This window comes from Equus quagga, chromosome 4 (genome assembly GCF_021613505.1).
Source record: "Equus quagga isolate Etosha38 chromosome 4, UCLA_HA_Equagga_1.0, whole genome shotgun sequence".
Taxonomy (NCBI): Eukaryota; Metazoa; Chordata; class Mammalia; order Perissodactyla; family Equidae; genus Equus; species Equus quagga.
The window spans coordinates 104,849,219-104,863,639 of record NC_060270.1 but is presented as its reverse complement, the minus strand read 5'-3'; positions in this window follow the sequence as shown (position 1 = coordinate 104,863,639).

Here is a 14,421-nt window from a genome sequence, read left to right as displayed (position 1 = left end):
AAGCAAGTTAAAGAAGCAAGCAAGTCTATTTTTAATGTTTTGCAAACCTTTTCTAAGGTATTCCCCCCTCCTTGACCCTTTCCATGTTTCTTTATATGCATGTACACAGGGTTCTTCTTTTTGTAAGAGCAGAGAAAAAAAACTACCCTACAATTGATCAGAATGTTCATTTGTAAGATTTGCTGTCTTTAATTAGTAGAAAATAGTGAGAGGGCTCTAATATGACATTAATGGGAGATATCTGTGTGTCTGAGGGCGATATTTGGCCTCAAGATTTTTCCAAAAAGTATTGCTCTATTTTTAAAAAATGTCATATGTTCTATATATGATGACTGGGTTTTAATGTAATGTTCTCTTCAATTTTAAGAATAAAGATACAATTACTTAAAAGAGTAAGTCTTGGTCAAGTCTGCAGGTGTGGGCAAGTGTCAGGCATGAAATTAGCCATCTGTGTTCATGAAGAGTTTCCTGCCTGCCACCTGTCCGGTGTCCTTGTCAAAGGCAGGAGGCTGGACTTGGGACCATTATGAGAGAGTCTGATTCTGTAAGAAGTGTCAGCTAAATCGGAGCAGAAAAGAGAAAGGCAGTGCGTTTTCCGTGATCTTAATTTTCAAACCTTGCTAATCACAAAATGTTATTTTAAAATGGAAAAGATAAAATGTCTATCTGTTCTGATCTATAAAGATGGTTAGGTGACCTTGCTATCAGTGGTTCTCAAACTTTAATGGACATCAGAATATTCTGGGGATAACTGTTGACATGCAGATTCTTACATACCAGGTCCAGGATTTAGGCACTGGAATAGGGCCTGGCAATCTGTATTTTAGCACATAGATCATTCTAGAAAAACTTACGTGATGAGTTAGCTTTCTAGGGACGTTATAACTCAATACTGTAGTCCGGGTGGCTTAAAACAATAGAAATTCAGGTTCATTTCTGAGGCATGCTGCTATTCTCCAGTCCTTCCCTAAAAGGACCCCTTGACGGCTTCCATGGAAGAACCTCGATATGTCAAAGTCAGTGAAACAAAAATCTCCCTGGGGACCCTGAGAAGCCCACGAACAGATGAGCCCTGACATGGGTTATTGACCTGTAGGTGAAAACTTTTCATCCTCCCCTGCACAAATACCATGAGAAGGAGGACACCCAACATTCTTTAGGCAAGAGTTGAATTTCTAGAAGATTTTATGTAAAAGAAACTTTGGAAAGTGCTTGTGTAACTGACATTATTGCAGTTGCAACCTATTAAGACCTTTGAAACCACATGTATGGTTTCAGTACTTTCACTTGATAATCTGTCTGTGGGCTGTCCTATCACTGTGGAGTGAAAGAGTAGGCGGTACAACCATGTGATAGGAAATGATTTCTCCATGTGGTCGACATAAGGTGCCTGTAAGTCCAGAAGGGATCCTGTCACCAGCAGGGGGTCAACAGAGACACATGTACATCAAAGGAACCTCTAAAATGGACAGCATGGAGGACTTCAGAGGACAAGTACTTCTTGTCATACAAAAGAGTGATAAAGATTTGTAATGTCTAAAATTCTTATAGTTCGCTGTAAATTGTGATTCACATAGTAATAACCATTGTACAGATAAGTTCACAATTGAAACTAATTTGTTCAACAAAACGGTATAGGCACCAATGAGATATATACTAATACACTATTCATTCAAGAATTTCTTCTAATATTGTGTCAAGCTTCTATATTTTCCTTGACTGTCAAATGCTTCTGTGAGCACCATATTAGCAAATGAAGAATGATGTTATGTCTAAATAATTCAAGAGAACAACACCTCCTTTCATATTAAATTACAAAGAATTTAAGTAGAATTCATGTTTTCCCTCCATAGACTGTGAAGATCACTATATATTTTTTCAAATTACAAAACAAATGTATGTTTTGGATAAAAGATTCAGACAGCTTATAAAAAGCATCTACTAACAAGGATCGTTGTTATCATTTTTGTGTATATTTGTTATCATTTTCTTATGGATGTGTTTTCCTTTACTTTTTATTCTTTTATTACAAATTGGCTACAAAATTGCCTCCACAGCATGCTTGGCTTTGCGTGTGTAGAGGCAGGTTTACAGCTAATTCAGCATCTCCATCAGGGAGCATTGCTTAAAGGATAAGGTCAACTTTATATATATTATAAGCTCTTAAATGTCAGAAATTTGACTTGTAGTCTTGTACATCTTGTTACATAGTTCATAATTGGGAATGACTAATTGAAATCAGGCATGAATGTTTTATTCTATGTGGGGAAACAAAAATTAATAGAATTATTTGACTTGACAATGACTAAAATGGTCTTAATAAGACCTGTGGGTTTCTAATCGCTCCATCCTTCTTCCATGCTTTCCCTTTTTCTGTAGTGACCTCTTTCATTCCACTTTTTCCTCGGTTACTCTCTTCTCTTTTTTAGCTTCTGCTTCTGTGCTTTTTCTTTAAGCTGCTTTCTTATTCTTCTGGTATTCCCAAGACATGGGCTTAGTGCCTAGAATGTAGTGGATACTCAGTCATTTTGGTTTCCCTTAGCTATCTTCTCTAGCTAAAGAAACAACATCAAAATACTTTATTTGGGCCCTAAACTAGGGTAGGAATTTAGATTCATATGTACAGTGCTAGATCTGGGTGAAAAATCTAGGCATCTTTTAGATCAGGAACAGAAAATAGGTTACTTTCCAAGAGGTCTCTATAATTGACTGGTGGGGCCCTGTTTGCTACTAACTTTGTATTTTCCACTCACTCGACATTCTCTATCCAGGGGAATTCATCAACCCCGCTGTTTTAAAAGCCAGCAGCCTCACTATATATTCCATTTTCTTCTTTGGTATCTTAAATCTAATATGTCTAAATGTGACCTCTTGATCTCTGCCCTCATGACCAATTACATACCTCCATATGTGCTCCCCTCATATTGTTTATTTCAGGAAGTACCAGCACAATTCACCCTCTTGCTTGAGGTAAAAATTTGGGAGTCACCCTTAACACATTCCTCTCTCTTATACCCTTCATATCCAAGCTATCAGAACGCTCTTTTTTTGTTGGTTTGTTTTTATGAATGACTTTATTTTTTAGAACAGTTTTACGTTCACAATAAAATTAAGAGGAAGATACAGAAATTTCCCATATACCCCATTTCCCTACATTTGTATAGACTCCTCCATTATCAACATCCCCCACCAGAGTGGTACAGTTGTTATAACTCATGAACCTACATTAGCATGTAATAATTACTCAAAGTCCATAGTTTACATTACAATTCACTCTTGATGTTGTATATTCTGTGGATTTGGACAAATGTATAATGACATATATCCACCATTATAATATCACCCAGAGTGGTTTCATTGCTCTAAAAATCCTTTGTGCTCTGCTAATTTATCCCTCTCCACCTCCCAACCTTGGCAACAACTGATATTTTTATTGTCTGTATAGTTTTACATTTTTCAAAATGTCACATATTTGGAATCATACATTATGTAGACTTTTCAGAGTGACTTCTTTCACTTAGTAATATGCATTTAAGGTTTCTACATGTCTTTTTCTTGCCTTGGTAGCTCAATTCTTTTTAGCTGCTTCATATTCCATTGTCTTAATGTACCACAGTTTATCCATTCATCTTCTGAAAGACATCTTGGTTGTTTCCAAGGTTTAACAATTGTGAATAAAGCTGTGACACATCTGTGTCCAGGTTTTTTTGTGGACGTGAGTTTACAGCTCCTTGGGTAAATACTGAGTGCAATTGCTAGATCATACGATAGGAGTATGCTTACCTTTGTAAGAAATTGCCAAACTGTCTTCCAAAGTAGCTGCACCATTTTGTATTTCCACCAGCAATTAATGAGAGTTCCTCTTGTTTCAAATCCTTGTCAGCTTTTGATGTTGTCCGTGTTCTGAATATTGGCCATTCTAATGAATGTGCAGTGTTTCTCATTGGTGTTTCAATTTGCATTTTCCTGATGACATATAATGCAGAGCATCTTTTTATATGCTTACTTGCTATCTGTATATCTTCTTTGGTCAGGTGTCTTTTAAGGTCTTTGGCCCATTTTTTAATCATTTCGTTTTATTATTGTTGAGTATTAAGAGTTCTTTATATATTTTGGATGATAGTCCTTTATCAGATGTGTCTTTTGCAAATATTTTTTTCCCCAGTCTGTGGCTAGTCTTTCATTTTCTTGACATTGTCTTTCACAAAGCAGAAGTTCTTAATTTTAATGAAGTCCAACTTACCAATTTTTTCTTTCACAGATCATGCCTTTGGTGTTGTATCAAAAAAGTGATCATATACCCAATTCATTCAGATTTTTCTTAAACTAGCTTCAAAAGAGTTTTATAGATATGCATTGACATTTAAATCTATGATCCAATTTGAGTCAGTTTTTGTGAAAGGTAAAGTCTATATCTAGATTCTGTTCTTCGTATGTGGATGTCTATTTGTTTCAGCACCACATTTTGAAAAGATAACCTTTCTCTATTGTATTGCCTTTGTTCTTTTGTCAAAGATCAGTTGTCTATATTTCTCTGAGTTTATTTCTGCACTCTCTAATCTGTTCCATTGATCTATGTGTCTATTCTTTTGCCAATACCACACTGTGTTGATTACTTTAGCTTTGTAGTATGCCTTAGAGTGGGGTAGTGTCAGTCCTCCAACTTTGTTCTTCTCTTTCAATATTGTGTTGGCTATTCTGGGACTTTTGCCTCTCTACGTAAACTTTTGAATTTTATGTCCACAAAATATCTTGCAGGGATTTTTATTGGAATTGAATTGAATCTATACATCAAGTTGGGAAGAACTGACATCTTGACAATACTAAATATCCTATCCATGAACGTGGGATATTTCTCCTTTTATTTAGTTGTTTTTTGATTTTGTTCATCAGAGTTTTGTAGTTTTCCTCATGTAGATCTTGTACATATTTTGTTAGATTTATACCTAAGTATTTCATTTTTGGGGGTGCTAATGTAAGTGATATTGTGTTTTTAATGTCAAATTCCACTTATTCATTGATGGTATATAGAAAAACAGTCGACTTTTGCATGTTAACCTTGTATCCTTCAGTTGTATTATAATTGCTTATTAGTTCCATGATTTGTTTTGTAATTCTTTTGGGTTTTCTACCTAGAAGTTATGTCAGCTTCTGTAATTTTGATATAATTGCGTATTAGTTCTGGAAGTTTTTTTGTTGATTCTTTCAGACTTTCTACATAGATGATCATGTCATCTGTGAACAAAGACAGTTTTATTTTTTTCTTCCTAATCTGTATACCTTTTATCTCCTTTTCTTGTCTCATTGCATTAACTAGAACTAGTATGATGTTGAAAAGAAGTGGTGACAAGGGACATCCTTGCCTTGTTCCTCATCTAGTGGGAAAGCTTTAAGTTTTCCACCATTACATATGATGTTGGCTGTAGGTTTTTTGTTGATAATCTTTATCAAGTTGAGGAAGTTACCCTCTACTCAGAGTTTACTGAGAGTTTTTATTCTGAATGGGTGTCGGATTTCGTCAAATGCTTTTTCTGCATTTATTGATATGATCATGAGATTTTTCTTTTCTGGTCTGGTGAAGTGATGGATTACATTAATTGACTTTTGAATGATGAACCAGCCTTTCATACCTTGGATGAATCCCAGTTGGTTGTGGTGTATAATTCTTTTTATACATTGTTGGATTCAATTTGCTAATATTTTGTTGAGGATTTTTGCATCTGTGTTCAAGACAGATATTGGTCTGTAGTTTCCTTTTCTTGTAATGTCTTTTCTTTGTTTAGGTGTTCGGGCAATGCCAGCCTCATAGAATGAGTTAGGAAGTGTTCTCTCTGCTTCCGTCCTGTGAAAATTATTGTAAAGAATTAGTATAATTTTTTTTTTAATGTTTGGTAGAATTCACCAGTGAACCCATCTGGGCCTGGTCCTTTCTATTTTGGAAGGTTATTAATTATTGACTCAATTTCTTTAATATATATAAGCCTATTGATATTGTATATTTCCTCTTGTGTGAGTTTTGGCAGATTGTGTCTTTCAAGGAATTGGTCTATTTAATCCAAGTTATCAAATTTGTGGGCATAGCATTGTCTATAGTATTCCTTTATTATCTTTTAATGCCTATGGCATATGTAGTGATGCCTCTCATTTGTGATGTTAGTAATTTATATCTCTTCCTTCTTTTCTTAGTAACCCTGGCTAGATGCTTATTGGTTTTATTGATCTATTCAAAGAAACAGCTTTTGGTTTCATTCATTCATATTGATTTTCTATTTTTAATTTTATTGATTTCTGCTCTAATATTTATTATTTCTTTTCTTCTATCTACTTTGGATTTAATTTGCTCTTCTCTTCCCAAATTCCTAACATAGAAACTTAGATGATTGATTTTAGATCTTTCTTCTTTTCAAATATGTGCATTCTATGGTATGAATTTCCCTCTATACACAGCTTTCATTGCATCCTCCAAATTTTGATAAGTTGCTTTTTCATTTTCATTTAGTTCAAAATAATTTCTCTTGAGATTTCTTCTTCAACCTATGTGATATTTAGAAGCACATTGTTTACTCTCCACATACATTGGGATTTTCCAGATATCTTTCTGTTATTGATTTCTAGTTTAATTCCATTATGGTCTGAAAGCAAACATTGTATGATTTCTATTTTTTAAATTTCTTAAGGTGTGTTTTATGGCCCATAATGTGATCTATCTTGTTGAATGTTTCATGTGAGCTTAAGAAGAATGTGTATTCTATGGCTGTTAAATGAAGTAGTCCATAGATGTCAATTTTATCCAGTTGATTAATGATGTTGTTGAGTTCAACTATGTCCTTCCTGATTTTATGCCTCCCGAATCTGTCCGTTTCTGACAGAAGAGTGTTGAAGTCTCCAACAATGATAGTGGGTTCATCTATTTCTCCAAGCAGTTCTATCAGTTTTTCCATGTTGTTTGACACTCTGTTGTTAGGCACATACCTGCTAAGGATTGTTATGTCTTCTTGGAGAATTGACCCCTTTGTCATTATATAATGCCCTTCTTTTACCCTGATAACTTTCCTTGCTTTGAGGTCTGCTTTGTCTAAAATTAGTATAGTAACCTTGCTTTCTCTTGATTAGTGTTAGCACGGTATATTTTCTCCATCCATTTACTTTTAACCCTTATGTGTGTTTATATTTAAAGTGGGTTTTTTGTAGACAGCATATACTTAGGTGTTGTTTTTTGATCATGTCTGACAATTTCTTTTAATTAGTGCATTTAGTCCATTGATGTTCAAAGTGGTTTTGATATAGTTGGGTTAATATCTGCCATATTTGTTACTGTTTTCTATTTATTTCCCTTTTCATGGTTCCTCTTTTTGTCTTCCACTCTTTTTCTATCTTTTATGGTTTTAATTGGGCATTTTATATGATTCCACTTCCTCTCCTTTCTTAGCATATAAATTAAATTTAAATTTTTTAAAATACTTTTTTAGTGATTTCCTTAGAGTTTGCAGTATACATTTACACTAATTGAAGTCCACTTTCAAATAACACTATACCACTTCACAGTCTTGTGAGTATCTTCTTCCCTCCTATCCCTTGTATCATTGCTGTCATTCATTTCATTTATATATAAGCATGCATAAGCATATATATGATACATACACAAGCATACAAAATCAAATACATTGTTGCTATTATTATTTTGAACAAACTGTTACCTGTTAAATCAATTAAGAACAAGAAAAATAAAATTTCTTATTTTACCTTCACTTATTTTTTCTTTTGTTCTCTTTCCTTTATTATGTAGATCCAAGTTTTTGATCTGTATTATTTTCATTCTTTCTAAAGAATTTCTTCTAATATTTCTTGCAAGATAAGTCTACTGGCAAAAAGTCCCTCAATTTTTGTCTGAGAAAGTCTTCATTTTTCCTTCACTTTTGAAGGATAATTTCACAAGGGACAGAATTCTGGGTTGGTGGGTTTTTTTCTGACATTTTAAATATTTCATTTCACTCTCTTCTTGCTTGCATGGTTTCTGAGAAGTCAGGTATAATTCCTACCTTTGTTCCCCTAGAAGTAAGATTTATTTTTCCCTGGCTTCTTTCATGATTTTTTTCTTTATCTTTGATTTTCTGTAGTTTGAAAATGATTTGCCTACGTGTAGTTTTTTGTGCAATTATCCTGCTTGATGTTCTCTGAGTTTGCTGGATCTGTGGTATGGTATCTGAAATGAAATTGGAGAATTTCTCAGTCATTATTGTTTCAAATATTACTTTTGTTCTTTTTTCTCTTTCTTTTTCTTCTGGTATTCGCATTATGCATATGTTACACTTTTTGTAGTTGTCTCACAGTCCTTGGATATTCTTTCTATTTTTTTCAGTCTTTGTTCTCTTTGCTTTTCAGTATTCAATTTTTGTATTTATATATCTTCAAGCTCAGAGAGTCTTCCCTCACCATGTCAGGTACTAGTAAGCCCATCAAAGGCATTCTTCATTTCTGTTATGGTGTTTTTGATCTCTAGCATTTCTTTTTGGTTCTTTCTTAGTCTATTCATTTCTCTGCTTACATTGCCCATTTGTTTTTGCATGCTGTCTAGTTTATCCATTAGAACTCTTAGCATATTAATCATAGTTGTTTTAAATTCCTAACGTGGTAATTCCAACATCTCTGCCATGTCTAGTTCTGATGCTTGCTCTTCTCTTCACAATGTCTTTTTTGCCTTTTGGTATGCCTTGTAATTTTTCTTGATAGCTGGACATGATGTACCAGGTAAAAGAACTGTTTTAAATAATCCTTTAGTAACATGGTGGTAAGGTGTTGGAGGATGGGATACATTCTATATTCCTATGATTAAGACTCTGGCTTTTAGTGAGCCTATGCCTTTGAACTGTGAATTTCACAAGTGTTTCTTAATTTTTTTCTCCCCTCTTACATGGTAGAGTGGTTTGGAGTTGGATGTTTCCTTTCCTCCAGGTCAGTTAGGCTCTGATAATACCCCAGAAGGTTAATTAGTTTCTCCTGAGGGCAAGCCTTGTTAAGAACAGAATACTCTGGTGTAAATCAAAATGCCCCTTTTACCTTCCCCCTACAGAAAGCATGGGGGATTTTTCTTTGATTTTTACTCTGAGAACTTAAAGTCTAGCTCATGGGGATAAATCTCACAGTACTGTGGGGGCTCTTCCATGGCTGGTCCCTCTGCAATTTTTAACTGTCACAGTCATCTACACTGAGCCTCCAGCCATTCATCAATTACAGTTCTGATTTTCCTATCCTGGCCCTGGTTTCTGCAGAGGTTTCTGCTTGTTAGTCTCTTCTCTGGTATGCAATGACTCCCTGTATTCACCTGTCTGTCTCTCCAATCTTGAGGGCAGTAGTTTTCCCTGTATCCTCCCATTCTTACAGATATTACAAGAGTTGATGCTTTTTCAGGCTGTTCAGCTTTTTACTTGTTAGGACAGAGTGGCGACTTCCAAGCTCCTTACATGTGGAATTTGAAACTGGCCCTTGATAATCTTTTTAAAAGGTAATTACCAGTCTTATTGTTTTTACATGCAAAAATGCATCCTGAATCAGTTCACTTATTTTCATTCCCTACTGTCATGAATTTGGATCAAGCGACCATCATCCACTTCTGAACTAATACTGTGCTTTCCTAATTGGTGCCTCCACTTCTGTTGGTCTCACTTTAATCAGTTTTTCACACTGCAGCAAGAATAATCTAACATGAGGGGATCATTTCACTTTACTGCTTAAAGAACCCTCAATGGCTCTCTTAGGCACTTGAGTGACAACACTCCTTAACATGCATGGCCTAATATACCTGCTCAAACTGACTCCTGCCGGCTACTCCGAACTCATTCAGAGCTATTTCTGCCCTTGCTCCAGTTACAAATTAGGCAAACAATTGAGTTCAGCTCTTTTCCATCTCTGTGCCTTCTTACACACTGTTCCCTCACCCTAAATCTTACTGATTTCTCAGGTCTCAGTTTTATCATTTCTTCCTTAGGAAAGCCTTCCCTGACACACCAATCTACAATTATCCCCTCTACAAAAGCTTTTTAGTTTGATGTAGTCCCACTTGTTTCTTTTTTATTTTGTTGCTTGTGTGGTAGGTGTCATATCCAAAAAAAATCATTACCAAGGACCATGTCAAGGAGGTTTATTCCTATGTTTTCTGCTAGGAGTTTCATGGTTTCAGGTCTTACATTTAAGTCATAATCCATTACAAGTTAATTTTTCTGAGTGGTGTAAGATATAGGTCCCTTTTCATTCTTTTACATGTGAATATCCCATTATCTCAGCACCATTTATTGAAGAGACTGTCTTTTCTCCATTGAGTATTTTTAGCTCCCTTTTCAAATATTAGTTGACCAAATATGCTTGGGTTTATTTCTGGACTTTCGATTCTGTTCCATTGGTCTACATCTATTTTTGTGCCAGTACCATACTGTTTTGATTATTAAAGCTTTATAGTATAGCTTTTAAAATATAGCTTATAATACAATATAACATAGCATATAGAAGCTAAAAAACTTATGTAAAGCAAAAGATACCATCAACAAAGTGAAAAGACAACCTACAGAATGGGATAGAATATTTGCAAACCATATATCTGATAAAGGGTCAATGTACAAAATATATAAATAATTTATACAACTCAATAGCAAAAAAAAAAAAAATAACCCAATTAATAAATGGGCAAATAGCCTGAAAAGACATTTTCCCAAAGGAGATATATATATATATGTGTGTATATATATATATGAAATGTCAATAGGTTCATGAAAAGATGCTCAACATCACCAGCCAGTACGGAAATGCAAATTAAAACCACAACGAGCTATCACCTCATACCTGTTAGAAGGCCATCATTAAAAAGACAAGAGATATCAAATGCTGGCATGGATGTGGAGAAAATGGAACCCTTGTGGGATTGTAAATTGGTACAGCTACTATGGAAAAATGTATGGAGAATGCTCAAAAAATTAAAACTAGAACCACCATATGATTCAGCAGTCCCACTTCTGGGAGTATATCCAAAGGAAATGAAAACACTAACTCAAAAAGGCATCTACACCCCATGTTAATAGCAGCATTATTTGGCCAAGACCTGGAAATAACCTGAGTGTCTATCGATGGATGAATAGATAAAGAAGTGGTATATATACACAATGGAATATTATTCGGCCACAAAAAAATGAGGAAATTCTACCATTTGTGACAACATGGATGGACCTTAAAGGCATAATGTAAGTGAAATAAGTCAGAGAGAGAAAGACAAATATTGTATCATCTCACTTATATGTGGAATCTAAAATCATCCCCAGACTCATAGAAAAAGAGATCAGACATGTGGTTACCAGAAGTAGAGTGTAGTAGGGAGAGAGGTAATTGGAGGAAGGTGGTCAAAAGGTACAAATTTCCAGTTATAAGATAAATAAGTACTAGAGATGTAATGTGCAACATGATAATTATAGTTAATGCTGCTGTATGATATACAGGAAAATTAATTATGCCCTGTTATTCTTCCTTATAGAACTCTATTCCTTACATTTATAGAACTTGTCACCATTTTAAGTTAATACATTAATGTGTGCATTTTTTTAATTTATCTATGTTCTTTTGTTAGACTTACCATGAGTTTAGAGATCATAACTTGTTTATGTTTAAAAAATGAAAATCATAGACTTCTGGTTTCGGCTCCAACATGTAAAGAGCTTGGGAGTCATCTCTCTTGTCCTTACAAAAAGAAAAAGCTGAACAAATGGAAAATCAATCTCTTTCTTGGATTCCTTGGAGAGCTACCTTTGCAGGGCAAATGACCACCTCAAAATCTAGAAAGACAGGTGAATCCAGACAATCATGGCTGAGCTCTGTTTACTTGAAGGAGAAGATGCTGGAGCCGTAACTGTGAAGAACTCTTCAATGGCATGAATAAATGATGAATTGCTGAGAGATGAGTATGGGGTAGCTTGAGAGTGAGAAACTCCTTGGGGCTGCATTCTTAGGAGGGCCTTCACAGTTTCATGGGTTACTACCTCCAAAAACCCCACCAGGTTCTGAGGATAAAGATCTGAGAAAATCCCCCCATACCTATGGTAGGACTAAGGGAATTGTAATCAGTGTGAAGTGTAACCTGAGTGTTCTCCGTCACAAAGGACTACTCTTAACAGAAAAAGATTTTACAAGAAGCTTATTATAGCTAAGGAAGGGCATTTCTCCAGTTCTCTCTAACCTCTCTGTCTCACCTTTGGTGGAAAAAGAAAACTATACCTCTGGAGAAGCACTTGTGAATGTCACAGTAAGAGACACAGGCCCATTAAAACATGGAGATTTAATCATAAGATTATAGAATGTTTCACTTCTCCCCATACCTCATCACCTCACCAACAGGACTCTAGTATAATAACAGTGGATTATAGCTGAAAGAACTGGAAGAGTGGAAGAGTAATCATTGTGAAACACATCCTGAGGGTCCTCTGTAACAAAAGCCTCATATCCAAGGAAAAAGACACTACTAGAGTATTATCACAGGTGGGGGAAAAACATTTCTCACACTTCATTCCATTTTTACTTTCCTCTCTTGACTAAGAGAGGAAACAAACAAACATAGTCAATAGATGCCAGGACTCCAAGGAAATCAATTGGGAATGACAAAGTCAGGGAAAAGAGGTCCTGGGGAAACACTGGTGAAAGTCACAGCCCTAAGACATAGGTCACTAAAAGACTGAGATTTACTGAGAATGTTTTGGAATACTCCCCCATCCCCAAACATTCCCACATGCTCAGGCCTCCAGTATGCTAGCAGTGTGTTACAGCTGTAGAGCTGTACGACTCAGACTTTCCTTAAAGGGGAGTAGTGAAGAAAGCCCAAAGTTAAGAGAAGCGACAAAAAACAATGACAACAGAGGCATTTGAAGCCTCTGGCACCTATATCCACAGCAATCAATAAACACGTCAGAAAATAAATTTGAATAACTATGATTACTGTGTCAAGTTCTCTGATGGAACTCCCAACTTTTAAAAATGTGGACTGTGCATGGTGACTTCATTTCAAAGAACAGGGTATGAAAGAGGAAAAGAAGAATGATTTTACAGTGAAGAAACCTGACAAACACTACCTCAGTTAGGTAATCAAGATTAATATCAGTAGCAATAAATCATGCCCATAGTATGTCCTCTTGATATGATGTTATGAAAGCGGCACTTTACCTCTGTGGTTTTTCTCCCTAAAACACAAAACTCCAGTGTAATCATGAGGAAAGATCAGACAAATTCTAATTTAGGGATATTCTACAAAATACGTGAGCAGTACTTTTCATTGTCAAGGTCATCATAAACAAGGAATATCTGAGAAACTCTCACAGCTAAGAGGAACCTAAGAAGACAAGACTTCTAAATGTAATGTAATATCCTGGACTGGTTTCTTGAACAGAGAAGAAAGAGCCTTAGGTAAAATATAAGGATTTCTGAATAAATTATAGACTTTGTTAGTAATAATATATCAATATTGGTTCATGAATTGTTACAAATATCATGCTAACATACTATGTTAATAAGGGGGGAAAAAGGTGTGTGTATATGGGAACTCCGTGTACTATCTTTGCAATTTTTCTGTAAATCTTAAACTGTTCTAAAATAAAAAATTTATTTGTACAAAAAGAGGGGGCTGGCCCCATGGTCAAGTGGATAAAGTTCTGTGTGTTCCACCTCTGCAGCCCTGGTTCACAGGTTCGGATCCCAGGCACAGACCTTCTCCGCTCACCAGCCATGCTGTGGAGGCATCCCACATACAAAGTAGAGGAAGATTGGCAGAGATGTTAGCTCAGGGCGAGTTTTCCTCACCAAACAAACCAAAAAAGAGTATCAGAGACTTGCACTTCACGGATGCTTGTTGAGTTAATGGTTAGTGACTGCCTAGTGGACTGAGCTGGCAAGTATTCTGAGACGCGGTTTAAGATCAGCAAAGTCTCTCTACAAATTAAAACTGCTATTATTTTTGTTGGGCTATTAGGCACCAGGAGGCATGATTAGGTGGGGAGTGCCAAGAATTTACATCTGATAATAAAATCCCCTCAATTCATACTTCAGTAATCAAAATCCATGAAAGCTGTCGGTGTGGGACATGCAAAGCAAAGAGAATTCCTGACGTTGGTCAGATGTATTACAGTTGTGTGCTCTGACCTCGGTTGGACTCCTACTCCAACACTGACTGGCTGAGTGATCTTGAGCAAGTGCTCTACAAGTGTTGGTCGTTACTATACAATGATAACATACTGGGTACTGGGTTCTGAGCACTGTTCTAAACACTTTATTGTGCGTTGACTCTTTTTACTCATGCATATACACATGCACACACACACACATGCATGCACACACACACAAAGAAATTTATGAGGCCAGTCCTATTATTTTCCCTCTTTTACAGAGAGGTTAAATAAC